We start from the raw sequence: 12,891 nt of genomic DNA, 5'->3' as shown, positions 1-12,891 counted from the left end.
TCAGATTATTTAGGGGTTTTTTTTTGGTGTTGTGTAAGTTCTTTATATATTTTGGATATTGACTCCATATTATATATGTGACTTGCAAATACCTTCTCCCATTCAGTAGGTTGACTTTTTGTTTTGTTGATGGTTTCCTTTGCTGTGAAAACCCTTTTTATTTTGGTGTATTTTCAATTTGTTTTTGTTTCTCTTGCCTGAGGAAACATACCTAGGAAAATATTAAGGTTGATGTCCAAGAGTTTACTGCCTGTGTTTTCTTTTAGGAGTTTTACGGTTTCAGCTATGACACCTTATGGTCTTAACGATCTCTCTAACCTAAACGTCAGATTCCTTCAATGCCTGAATTTGAATAATTGATAGAAATCTCAAATTTAATATGTCCACAACTGAATCAGATCTTATTCCCATTTGTTTCACCCACAAACATCCCCATCTCAGTTAATGGTTCTACCCTTCCTCTTTTTGTCACATCCATGTCATCTGTTATTGTTAAATCCAGTTGGCTCCACTCTCAGGATGGATCTAAAATTGTACCACTTCTTACCACCTTTATTGCTCTCGCTCTATTCTGAGCCCTTATTATCATGCCTCTCCTAGATTACTGGACTCCTGGCTTCCACCCTTGAGCCATATAGACTGTATTCAACATAGTGGTCAGTAGTAAACCAGATCTTGTCATTCTTTGCTCAGAATCTTCCATGCCTGCCCATCTCACTCAGAGTAAAATCCAAAGTTCTTAAAAGTTCGCACAAGGTTTGGCTAGTTCTGTGCCCCTGCCCCTCCCTCCTGCCCCCTTACTTTCTCATCTCATTCTTGTTCCCTTACTGCCTCTGCTATAGCCACGCTGGTCTCCTCTCTGTTCTTCAGAGCTCTGGGTCTTTAGATTAGCTATTTCTTTTATCTGGAATCTCCTCCCCCAGGTATCCTCACAGCTTCTCTCTCACCTTTTTCAGATCTTAGCTGACATACCAACCCCTTTGAGAGCCATCCTGTTTAAAATTGCTCCCCCTCCCCAACACTCAGTAGCCCTTGCTCTTTATTTTTCTTTTCAGAAGTTAGTCCTTCTAATCTACTATAATTTACTGATGTGTTTCTTGTCTCCCCAAACAGAATACAAGCTCCATGTAGGTGTGACTTTTGTATGTTTTGTTCACTGCTAATGGGATTAAAAAAAGAAAAAACTTGATGGGTTTGTCCCTATTGTTCTTAATGACATGGTTCTCTAGGATTCTTGAGAGCATAATATTTTTTTTTAAGATTTTATTTATTTGAGAGAGAAAGAGAGAGAGCGTGAGAGAGAGAGAGAGCATGAGAGGGGAGAAGGTCAGAGGGAGAGGCAGACTCCCTGCTGAGCTGGGAATCTGATGCAGGACTCAATTCTGGGACTCCAGGATCATGACCTGAGCCAAAGGCAGTCAGTCGCTTGACCAACTGAGCCACCCAGGTGCCCGAGAACACAGTATTTTAAATAGAGTTTCTTATGCAGAGTTGCACTGAAAAAATATTTAAAAAAAATACTGTTTGGTTAGATAAAGGAAAATGAAAAAAGGCTGAATATTTTAAACTATTTTAAACTGGAGCAGAGGGGTTTACTGATAAAGCTGGAAATACTGGCAATAGTCACTTTGAGTTAGAAGATGGCAAAGTATTTTGGAAAAATTGTCTTTTTAGGTATTTAAAACAAAATGTAAGCAATTTGATTTTAGAGATGCAGTTTGGTTTTAGATTGAAAAACTTTTCACTTTTGGTTATTCTCAGATTAGTTATAAAAAATTCTCAAGTTTAATGGTAGCATTTAAAATTTTTTTTATTTTATGCACCTTATAAAAACATTTGGACACTAGTGACTTTAGGAAAAATGAGTCTCTCCCAATTCCTTCAAAACTAAGTTTTAAACACTTTCAGTTTAGCTTTTCCCTTGTCTGTTGTGAAATGCTTTCTATCACAGGACAAAGTGATAAAAATCTGATGGATTTTTAGTGGGAGTAATACTTATTCTTAACTGTAAAAAAGGAAAAGTTAAAGAAACAAAGAAATTTCTTTTGAAGGAGATTTTAAGTTGGGAATTTAAAATGTAAAGGCTTTATTGTTCTTCTGTTGATCTTTTTTATTTCAAAATATGGTCTTTGATTTTGTGCCAAAAGATTTCTATTTTTGCTTTACTAAGAAGCTGCCTGATGGATGATGATATTGTCCATACTCTGGCTAGTGATCCATCTCGACATTGTCCTGGTGAATTTTATACAAATAATTTTACAAAGGTTTATTTTGTTTCTTACCACCTCCCATGGGAACTTGGGTTTGGCAGCCCTCTATTAGTGATTATAATATTTAGCTTGAGTTGAATCAGCACACAGGCTGTGATGTATTCTATTTGAAAATCCATTTGTGAGGCATTAGTGGAAAGTTATGAGAGTATTTTAATACTGTTTAATGGAAGGTAGGAGTTCCTTTAGCTGTGTGAATAAATGGAATTTGATTAGATTTCAAAAAGTGGTTTAAGATTCACCATTTTCTTATGTATTTGAGAAGGCAACCAATATTTTAGTATTAAAAAAAAAACTCAGGTGTTAACTTCTAAAAACAAGTTAGAGGTAAATTCTTATGAGTTAAACCTACATAAGGCAGAAATTTATCCTGAAATGGGTCAAAGTTCTTCCTACATTTTTTTTTCTTGGCTTGCCTCCATGCTTCTGTCTTCTAAATATCAGTGGCTCAAGACTCAGTCCAGTGGTCTTTTCTCTTATCTAGTTATACACATTCCTTTCTTTTCTTAACCATTCTCAAGACATTAAATAGTATCAATGTACTGATGACATCAACATTTTTATCTCCTATCCGGAACTCTCTTCTGAACCCAGAAACATATATCCAGTGACCTGTATGCAATTGCTCCTTAAGCTATCTCATAGGCCTATTAAACTTAATATATCCAGAACTTAGTTCCTAATATTCAACACTCCTCACCTCTAATTCAGCTCCTCCTACAGTCTTCCAACTCATTATATCCAGATACCCATTTTCCCTTTCTCAGAATAATTATTAATAGCATCCTCTTTAACTTTCAAAATACCCTCTTTAAGTTTCAGAAGTCATGATATATTATATGCTCACATTAGTTGATGATAATGGTTTCCCATGTTGCTTAGACTCCCAAGGGATATATATATATGCTGCCTTTCTTTCTTCCATATCTCACCTGTAGTTTATCAGCATATCCTGTGGGCCTCACTGTAAAAAATATACAGAATTAAACCCACTCCTCACATGTCCATTGTTACCACACTGATTCAAGACAGCATCATCTGTTATCTGGGGCCTTGCCAGCATCTGGAGTTCCCTATTAAAACGTGTGTCAGACGATGTTACTACTCTGCTCTAGAACCTCAGCTAAGTGACTAAGTTCTCGTTACCATTTGCCAGACTTCCTGACGTCAACATTTTACATCCTGCTAGGACTTAGGAGATGTTATCCCGTCTCAATTAAATTCCCCATTGCTATTACCTCTTACCTGTTTAGAACAACTACAACCTCTATCTTGCCCACCTGCCAAAACCAAAACCTATTACTTGATTCCTGGTCACCAAGGCTATCAGATTGGACTTTGGTTCCTTACGTTGCATCTGTAGCTGTGTCTGCCCTCTTCCTTTGCTCTTGCTTGCCCCAGCCATGTGAAGTAGGCCTTGAAAGGCCCTAAGAGTTCCCAGTATGCTCCATCTTGCTTTAAGTAACTGGGCCAGATCCATTTGGCTGCTTAATTAAGAACATCAACACTCTCAAGTAAAGGAAAAATTAGTTTGATTACCAATAGTAAGAATGTTCATGATATTTTGCTCAAATGTATCTATTGCCAAATTACTTGTCCTTTGAAGAACATATTTAGACTTACATTTAGAATTCACACTAAAATTTTATTATTTTCAAACACCAAGATTCCCTTTTGGGTAAATATTTCTTGAGATGGTTGAATTTCCACAAAGACTTGAAAGAAATTTAAAAAGTTAACTTGAGAAGAAATACACAAATATTTCATCAGAATAGTCCAAGAGAAATATAGTCCTTTAAAAATGATAATAGGTAGTTTATTAGCACCTGAAATTTTTATTCAAGCCCCTTACCCAGTAAACCCTTTATGATGGCTTTTGCAAGAATTGATGTCACATGCCTTTCTTCTTAACCATGTCCAATTCTTGTTCTAATATTCAAAATGAAACAAGAAGTGGAAAAATTTTGATATGTCTTTGTTTCTAAACAATTACTAGAAAGCAAGTGCCTCAGTCACTGACATTTTTGTTTTATATCTTGCTAAATATATTCAAATTAATTGCATATTAAAATCTATCTTGATAGATTATTTACACATGTTTCTAAATATGAATTCGTGGAGAGAGCTCACTAAACTTAGATTTCTTCAAAATCACAGTGCCAAAACTCTTTTTACTCTCCTTTGGGAAGTACTGAAGTTCATATTTTGTACTATCCTATAAATTAACATGCATGGAAATACAAAATTACACTAACTGACTTCAAATTTAACTGAAATAATCACTCTCTTAACCCTTTGTTAAAGTGAGCAATTTGTAAAGGTTTAAAAGCATACCTAGAAAATCTTATAACACAATGACAGGTCATAATCATCATTCTTGCATTATTTCATACTGAAATTTAAACTCCTTATGCTTCTGTTTTAAGTATAGAATCTGCCCTAAGAAAATTACTGAGTCACTATTCAGGATCTTTTGTTTTCAACCCAAGTAGTTTAGTGCAATTCAGCCTTTCTTTTTTGCATTTATTTTTCAGTTTTAAATTCTATTTTTAGTTTACTTTTGGGTCAGATATTTCCCACATCATTTGCTGTCACAAACACTTCTTTGTGGACCAGATTAAAAAATATATATATATATGTAATATTATATATAATAAAAATAATATGTTATATATTTAATATAGTGAATATGTATGTGTACCATTATGTGATCCCTTTTAAACTATGAAATCAACTCATTTTGGTTTTGGATATTACCCTCTTAGATTTTAGTTTTTATTTATTTGCATATAAGCTCCTAAAGTCTTTCCCACACAAGGTCTATGGACCCTGAAGAGTCTACATATTACCCCTAAAAATGTTATGTTTGTGTTTTAATATTTGAATATTTTGTATTTTCATATATATGTTAGGCACATTCTGGATCATTAGGATCATCTGGATCTGATTACAGCCAGGCACTGCTACAAATTTCAGCACTTATTTTATTGCTAAATGAGAACTATAAGCATGAGAACCTAATCTGTAGTTACGTGTTTGTATACAATAAAGTAATGTTATAGAGATATTTTAAGTCAATGTTTAAGGTCCATGAAAAACCACATAATCAATGCAGTACACAATTTTAAGTGTTTTGAAAAGGACAATGTCTTCAAAGTTCTTAGTTAATATTTGAGAATATTCAGTTGAATAAATGAAGTATTGAACAAATACAGGAATGAATGACACTTCTTTAAATGCTTTTAATAAACTAATGCAAAAAATAGTTTTAAATTGTTTCTGGTCCAATTTCTTATTGTAATTTTCAAGGATTAATTTATACTTTATTTTATTTAATTGTTTCTCTCTGTAGTTTATTAAGTTTACTTCAGTCTTCAAATATTTTTAATTTAACTGTTTGTTTTGAGATAATTATAGATTCATATGCAGTTGCAAGAAGTTGTGCAAAGAGATCCCATGGGGGGTGCCTTGGTGGCTCAGTCAATTAAGCTTCCCCCTCTTGATTTTGGCTCAGGTCATAATCTCAGGGTCCTGGGATGGAGCCATGTGTCGGTCTCCCTGCTCAGTGAAGAGTCTGCTTCTCTCCCTTTCCCTCTGCCCTTCTCCTTGCTCTCTTTCCCTCTCGCTCTCTCTTAAATAAATCAATAGATCTTTAAAAAAGAGAGAGATCCCATGTACTCTTTACTGAGTTTTCCAATGGTAACATACTACAAAACTATAGTACCATATCATAACCAAGATATTGACATTAATACAGTCCAGATACAAAACATGGCATCAAAAGGATTCCTTATGTTGCCCTCTTATAGCCACACTCACTTCTCTTTTTGTTCCTTAATCCCTGTACCCACTAATCCCTCTCCAAATCTACAGTTTTGTCATCTCATGAATGTCACTTTTTTGAAATTGGCTTTTCCCATTCGTTAAGTTCTCTGAGTATTCATCCAGGTTCTTCTGTATAGCAGAAGTTCTTTTTCTGCAAATTAAAACTGCAATGAGATATCATCTCACACCTGTTAGAAAGGCTAAAATCCAAAACAAAAGAAACAGTAGGTGTTGGTGAGGATGTGGAGAAAAAAGAACCCTCATGCACTGTTGGTAGGAATGCAAACCGGTGTAGCCACTGTGGAAAAACTCCTATGGTTATTGCAGCCTTATTTACAATAGCCAAATTATGGGAGCAGCCCAAGTGTCCATCAATAGATGAATGGATAAAGAAGATGTGGTATATATGTACAATGGAATGTTACTCAGCCATAAAAAAAGAATGAAATCTTGTCATTTGCAACAACATGGATGGATCTAGAGAGTATAATGCTATGTGAAATAAATCAGAGAAAGATAAATACCATATGATTTCACTCATACATGAAATTTAAGAAACAAAACAAACAGAATAAAATAGATAAAACAAAAAACAGCCTCTTAACTGTAGAGAACAAACTGATTGTTACCAGAGGGGATGGGTGAAACAGGTGAAGGGGATTAAGAGTACACTTATGTTGGTGAGCACTGAGTAATGTATGGAATTGCTGAATCAGTATATTGTACACCCGAAACTAATATAACACCGTATGTTAGCTATTCTGGAATTTTTAAAAAAGTTCTTTTTATAGCTGAGTAGTAATCCATGTTTCATGTACGATAGCTTCTTTAACCATTAATCTGTTGAAGGATATTTGGACAGTTTCTAGTTGTTGGTTTTTATATATTAAGTTTCTGAGAACATTCATGTGCAGGTTTTTGTGTGACCCTGAGTTTTCATTTTTCTAAGATAAATAACCAGGAGTACAATTGCTAGGTTGATTAGAAGTTGCATATTTAGTTCTTAAAAACTTTTTTAAAAAACCTGTCAAACTGCTTTTCAGAGTAGTCGCACTGTTTTACATTTCTAACAGGAATGTACAGTAATTCAGTTTCTCCACATATTTGTCAGCATTTGGTGTTACCACTATTTTTAAATTATAGCCATTTTGCTAAGTGTATAGTGATATCTTTTTGTAGTTTTTTTAAAATTTTTTTTATTTTTATTTTTTTAAAGATTTTACTTATTTATTTGAGAGAGAGAGAATGAGAGACAGAGAGCATGAGAGAGGAGGGTCAGAAGGAGAAGCAGACTCCCTGCCGAGCAGGGAGCCCGATGCAGGACTCGATCCCGGGACTCCAGGATCATGACCTGAGCCGAAGGCAGTCGCTTAACCAACTGAGCCACCCAGGCACCCTCTTTTTGTAGTTTTAATTCGCATTTTCCTAATGGGTAATGATACTGAACATCTTTTAATGTATTTATTCACTAAATATCTTTTTTAGTGAAATGTCTGTTTAATTTTTTTTGTCCAATTTCTTTCTGGATTATTTATATTTTATCTGCTGGATTTTGAAGGCTCTTTGTATATTACAGATATTAGTCCTGTTAGATATGTGGTTTGCAAATATTTTGTCCCACTCTGTAGCTTAACTTTTTATAATCTTAACAGGGTATATCACAGATTAAATATCTTTGAATTTGATGAAGGCCAATTTATCACTTTTTGCTTTTTGGAATTGGTGTGACACTTAGGTAGAGGTTTTTGGTTTTGTTTCTGCTTGTCTGGCACCATTTATTGAAAAAGTTATCCTTCTTTTATCAATGAATGAAATGGATGAAAGTGATCAAAAGGTATAAACTTCTTTGATTTTATTTCATCTTTGGTTTTAGTTTTAAGCATATACATCCTATATTTTTTGTTAGATTTATACGTAAGCATTTAAATTTTTGAATGATTATGAATGGTATGCATTTAAAATTTTAGCGTCCACATGTTTATTACTACTATATAGAAATACAATTGATTTTTGTGTGCTTATCTTGTATCTCGAAATCTTGCACTAGAGGTTTTCTTTCGAAAACCTCTACCTAAGTATCACACCAATTCCTAAAAGCAAAAAGTGATAAATTGGCCTACATCAAATTCAAGCACACAACTCATTTGTTAGTTCTAGAAGGTGTTTTGTGTGTTCTTGGAATTTTCTATGTAAATAATGATGTCATCAGCCTATTCAGTCTGTTTTATTTATTTCTTTCCAAGTTGTCTGCTTTTTATTTCCTTTTCTTGCATTATTGAATGGCTAGAACTTCCAGCACTATGTAGAATAAAAGCCATGAGAGCAGACATCTTTTATTGAATTTAATTCTGTTTCTCTTTTTAGTTTATTGAGTTCACTTCAAACTTCAAATTGTTTTTAATCTATAAGAGTTCTGACCAGTGATCTCTATTAACATTTGTGTGTTAACAAGCATTCAAGGCTGCCCACTTTTAAAATGAACAAACATGCCTTCTATTCCTATCTTTGAGTTCCTAAAGACAATATTAAACATTATTAGAACGATATGACTTGAGAATCACCAATTGTAAATATCCTTGCCTTGTCATAGACAATGCTAAATCTTTTCTGTGGATACAGCTGTTAATAAAATAGTCAAACAAGAAAATTCCCATGGAACTACAAGCAATTGTTTGTACCTCAACTACTTTACAAGGTGAGGCAGGAGAAGAGAATAGGAAGAAATGTGATAGTACAAAGCAGAGAATAACCACAGAGCAGAGGTCTCACTAGTAATGATAGGAATTTTTTTTAGGTTCCATGGAGTCTAGAAACTATAATATAAAGCAGACTGAGGTCCAGAAATTATTCACATTTGGCTTTACCAGTAACTAGTGTATGACCTGGGCATGTATCTTTGCCTCCTGAAGTCTTTCTTGATGTCTTTAATTTTAATTTAAGGATAAAAATATCTACCTTAAGGAGTTAAGAATTAGATCAGACAAAAGTATGATATTTATATGGTATAACAGTCTAGCACGTGGTAGGTATTCAGTAACAGTTTTATTTTCCTTCTTCTCCATTGTTCTGCTTACCCAGAGTGTTCCACAAAACCTATTGTGGTACTAAGGAACAGAGAAGGTAGCATTTTATAGAAGGTACATGGCATCATGTGAAATGAGGACAGGAATACTACATGATGGTTCGATAATTACTATTATTTGTTCAGTAAAAAGTACAAACAGCTATTGATGTGGACATGTTTGTTTGAGACAGTGTATTGTATTTTAAAATACATATACTGAACATCTGCAGAGGCAGGTATTTCTTACAGAGTGTGGAAACAATCTAACATGGAGGGTGAGGAACCATGGGACAAGAGAAGGACCAATTGGTAACTAAATGAGCAAAAACAGGAGACAGTTGGAACAACAGGGCATATTTCCTAGTGACTTCTATCTAAGGTTTACTCTAATGAAGAAAAATTGGTACTTTACTCTAGAACTGCATAAGCTTATGCTTAATTAAATCTGTAGGTGACTATTCTTTGTAAGGATAGCCGTATTGTGTAGCCTTATTGTTCCCGGATCTTGATAAATGGCAGTTACTGATAAAGGAGAGATGTTTTGTTTATTTTATTTTTATTTTGAGAGCTTTATTAGTTGTTCTCTCTGTGACGAGGACCTGTACCCTGTTGGGTGTGCCACTGATTATACAATTGTTTAAGAGTTGGGTTTACTAAAAAACTATGCCATACGGGAAAAGCCTCAGAATTATTGCAAATGTCAAAGAAGATTATAGCTGAAGTTTACCTTTGAGCAGTAACAGTCTGTTATAAAAAAGTATTCATATTTGATGGCTGAAGTTACTGCTCCAAAAACAAGGCTGGAAGAGTACATTTTTCTGGGTGGCTTAATAACTGATCTTTGATGCTTACATCTTTCAAATTTAATAAAATATCTTTGAACATTCCTGCTAAAGAACTACATGGCAAATCAAGATGCTCCACCTGGCTGTTGCCCTTTTAGTTGGCAGGAGCTGATGAGCTGTATAATTAGATAAGCATTCCCACCAATACCAGTGGTGCAGTAGTGTTTTTCATCTTTTCCATTATCATACACTTAACTCTGAAGCATATACTCATTGGTATTCTAAACACTTTTGATTGATTTACAATGTCAGTAAAATTTAAAGATTATGCATTCCAAAAAATAAGAGGGAATTAATGTCTTAGGAAAAGTTTTTAGCATAGCTCCTCTTGCCAACAATTTTTTTTAGTATTAGTGTGTCTAAGTGTACAGAAGCAAGTAAACATGGATAAATGTAATCCAAATAAAATTGCTGAGAATATTATTTTCCATTTCATTTGCTCTGGGTTTATGAGTAATAGTTCTTGATGTATACTTTGAAGTATGTCCTGATTTTTATTAGAGATGTCAAAATAATGTTCAAAATGCTGCATCACATGTTGTTATATATTCCTTTGGACATACTGTTTTCTTCCCCCAGAAACATATGTACATTTATTTTTTTAAATTTTTTTATTATGTTACTCACCATACATTACATCATTAGTTTTTGATATAGTGTTCCATGATTCATTGTTTGCATATAACACCCAGTGCTCCATTCAATACATGCCCTCTTTAATATCCATCACCGGGCTAACCCATCCCCCCACCCCCTCCCCTCTAGAACCCTCAGTTTGTTTCTCAGAGTCCATAGTCTCTCATGGTTCATCTCCCCCTCCGATTTCCCCCCCTTCATTTCTCCCTTCCTACTATCTTCTTTTTTTAAAAAAACATATAATGTATTATTTGTTTCAGAGGTACAGGTCTGTGATTCAACATATGTACATTTAAACCGAATGTAAATCAATACAAAAATAAAAAAAGCATAAAATGAATTTTGAAGATGGAATATCAAAGCACCTCTTGGTATTTCATAAGCTTTACATTGTCTATTAAGAAATAATCTAAGATTTTTCACAGTTTATTTTAGCTTTACTTACAAATTTTACGTACCTCATTATAAAGGCTATTCAAACAACCAAGAAAGTATATCTCTAAAATCTAGTTTCAAATCTAGAAATTTGACAGCTATATAAAATTCTTCTTACTGTTACTTAAATCACAATGTGGATATACCAATAGAGAAAATAAGTATTATTTAGAATGGTTTATTGAAGGTAAAAAATCAATATTTTAAAGTCTGGGTTTAAATAAGCTCCACAGCACTTTGTTTTGTAAAATAATTACATTTAGATTTTAGACCATTCTTTCATTTATGATTTATAAAAGGCAAATCTACTATTTTAGGGATTAGGTGACTTTTTAAAGTCAGTATTTAGAATCTCCAAAAGGCATTTGAGCTGTTAGGAAAGGAATCAGATTTTTAACTAACAAAAGAATCTATTTATAATCAAGTCCTGAATACTTTTTTGTTCAGGTCACATTCTGAGTAAATGCAGACAGAATTGCTTCATGGAAATTTAGTGTAAAGTATGGGTGTGTGTCTGATTCAGAGACACATAACTTGGCTTCTGAAGAAAATGAATATCCACATGGGATTAGGACACAAACATCCCTAGTGATGGAGTCAGTGAGCAGAGATTATTAGGGGACATGTGATTATGCCAAACTGTAATCAAAGGTGATTTTTCTCTTTGGGTATATAGCTGGCTATTTACATGACTCCTAAGAAGTCTGGATGAGAAGAGAGTTTTCTTGGTTTTATTTTTATTCATTTTGATCATGATGAGTGCATTTTTCATCTTGAGAAATCTTTTTGGGCTATCAGATGGCTTTTTTTTTTTTTTAAGATTTTGTTTATTTATTTGACAGAGAGAGAGACACACTGTAAGAGAGGGAACACAAGCAGGGGGAGTGGGAGAGGGAGAAGCAGGCTTCCCACTGAGCAGGGAGCCCGATGCAGGGCTCGATCCCAGGACTCCAGGATCATGTCCTGAGCTGAAGGCAGACGCTTAATGACTGAGCCACCCAGGTGCCCCTATCAGATGGCTTTTGATTGTAGAATCTAAAGATTGAATTATTCATATTTTTCCTTTATAAAAGTCCAAAGAGAAGAGCCATTAAAACATTAGTTAATTAAGAAGCCACAAAGACTTTTACTTACAAAGAATTATTCAGGTATATAATGAGACTAAGCTCATGTCTAAGTGTTCCAATAAACCTCAGGGGATTCATAGAACTTCTCCAATGATTCTTGTGGTGGAGGGGTATTTGGGTTAAGAGGTGGAGATACAGTGGGCATTCATGGTATGGATCCTCTGCTTCAGTCAGAACAATTCCACCTTTATCTCTTACATATTTATTTTTAATGTAGGCTTTCATTTAAGAAAAAGTTCAAATGAAATTTAAATACTACTGGCTGAACTCAAATTTGCATGCTTTTTAAAGACATTATCTAGAATATAATTCAGTGTAACACATTAACAAACCTATCAATTTAAGTATCTAGCATTTTTCTGTTTATTTTAAATTATTCAAAGAAATAGAACCATATGGTATCTTCTATGGTTTAATTTTTTTATTGATATAGAATTAACATATAACATGAGGTTAATTTCAGGTGTACAACACAATTTAGTATTTGTATATATTTTGAAATGCTTATCACAGTAAGTCTAGTTAACATTGTTCACCATACTAGTTTTTTTCTTGTGATGAGAACATTTAAGATCTACTCTCTTAGCAACTCTCAAATGTATAATATAGTATTATTAACTACAGTCATCATACTGTACATTTCATCCCCATGACATTTATTTTATACCTGGAAATTTGTATCTTTTGAC

Source organism: Leptonychotes weddellii, chromosome 8, assembly GCF_054177405.1.
Source record: "Leptonychotes weddellii isolate Sample4059 chromosome 8, ASM5417740v2, whole genome shotgun sequence".
Taxonomy (NCBI): Eukaryota; Metazoa; Chordata; class Mammalia; order Carnivora; family Phocidae; genus Leptonychotes; species Leptonychotes weddellii.
The sequence above is the reverse complement of the archived record's forward strand: the minus strand, read 5'-3'. Positions refer to the sequence as shown.